We start from the raw sequence: 2,395 nt of genomic DNA on the forward strand, positions 1-2,395 counted from the left end.
TTTTTTCTTCTTCTTTTTTTAGTGACCCGATACTCACAAATTTCTTTCTGCGGTACTTTTTTTTCCTGTAAATAATCCCCGCCCATCGCCACCTTATCTCACATATACTCTACATGACTTTACTTTTACAGCAAAGTCTACTTACGTTTATGCTTGTCTAATTTAGTTACTAAGGTTGATGGCGCCTCTTCTTAAATTCATTTGTTTTTTTTTATTTTTTGTGTCATTTTCGTTCTTCCGGTGAGGTTTATAGGTGGCCCTCTGACGCGAAGCCGAGGGTTGGTTTGCATCGAGCTGCAGTAATTCGCAGAACCGGTGAGGATATGTACACGCTTGAATAAGCACAGGCACATAGATACGCACACACATAATAGTCATTTATACCTACATCCGCAAACACACAAGCACATACATATGCAAACACACACATTTGCAACTGTATATGCATACGCACACACACACACGTGCAACTGTACATGTATACGCACACACACACACACTTGCAACTGTACATGCATACGCACACACACACAAACGCGCGTACATACACACACATGCACACACGCGAATACACGGGTACGTGCAACTGCACATGCATACGCACAGACATACTTACAAATGCATACACGCACGCATATACAAAAAAACGCACTTACACAAACACACACACGTACAAGCGAGCGTTTACAGATACACATAGATAAGCGGAAAAAAGTAAGGGAAATTCCTCTTCTAAACATTTGTTATTGCCTCTCGCTACGGTGGCCGAGTGGGTTAAGACGAGACCTATGGAATCCGCGATCGCGAGTTCGATCCCCCCCCCCCCCCAAGAAAATGCCCGGAAAGACATGAGAAGCTCCGGGCGATTACCTACCCCACAATTTGTTTTTTTCTTATACATGTATGTATATATGTATATATGTATATATATATTCATATTTATATATAAATCCATATATATACATATATATATTTGTGTATATAGATATAAGCACACACACTTATGCATACATATGAAAACACGCACACACACACACACACACACACACACACACACACACATATATATATATATATATATATATATATATATATATATATATACATATATATATATATATACATTTATGTATAGGTATGTATGTGTACATATATGTGTGTGTGTGTATATATGCATATATATATATACATACTTACATACATAGCTCTCTCTCTCTCTCTCTCTCTCTCTCTCTCTCTCTCTCTCTCTCTCTCTCTCTCTCTCTCTTACTCTATATATATATATATATATATATATATATATATATATATATTCACACTTTATGACATACCTCACAAATGCTCAAACTTGCCTTTTGAAAAAAAATGAAAACGTTAATCCAACAAATGATCTTTATTTTTACTAAACAGCCGTAACGGTCGCATTCATCGAGGTGGTCGAAATACATAACAAGGTCGTTCCAGCCTCACTTGATAAGGTCATCACAGTGTCTAATCACCACTCAAAGTAATTAGCGGTCGGTTTAATAACTTCACTAGTGGTCTAGTGACTTTTTTCCTTCTTCCTCTTCTCATTCTTTGGTCTCTACTGCCTTCTTCTTCCTCATATTCTTCTTTTTTTTTTCTTATCGTTCTTCTCTTTATCATTACTTATTTTAAGTAATGTCTGTTGCAAGGTTTTCTCTGTCTGAAGACGACGTTATAATTATGTTTAGTGAAAAGAGTATCTGGTTTATTGCTGTTATAAGTTCTTTGCTGTCTCTGTGTTATTGTCTTCATTAGCACATTTTTATGTTATCATTGTTTTGATGTTTATGCTTTTATTCTTTCTATCTTATTCTTTTATTATTGTTAGTGTTCTTAGTCCGGTTATCTGAATTATTATTGTTGGTATAATGATTGTATTATTTTTATGATGACTGTTATTGTTATCATTACTGTAATATAATGAATATCATTATCATTATTTATGTAATCATGACCATTATGATTATATCATTATTTTTCATCATTATCATTATGTATCTTCATCATCTTCATTATCAGTAATATTGTTAACATCAGTATCATTATCATCCATATGATTATCACCCATATCATTATCATCACCATTGGCATTTTTTATCATTACTCTTGTTATGTTTATGTGTATCATTATTGCTATCATTACCATCATCAGTACTATCATCATCACCATCATTATCATTATCATTAGTGTTAGCATAATTACTTTTATTAATGTTAACATAAGTGGTAGTAGTAGCATTGTTATATATATATATATATATATATATATATATATATATATATATATATAATTATTATCATGACAACTACAATTTCTCTATCTTTATCATTATCGTTGTTATTATCATTATTGTTATCATTACCACTG

Source organism: Penaeus japonicus, unplaced genomic scaffold, assembly GCF_977035675.1.
Source record: "Penaeus japonicus unplaced genomic scaffold, GWHDUDI00000001_assembly GWHDUDI00000008, whole genome shotgun sequence".
Lineage (NCBI taxonomy): Eukaryota > Metazoa > Arthropoda > Malacostraca > Decapoda > Penaeidae > Penaeus > Penaeus japonicus.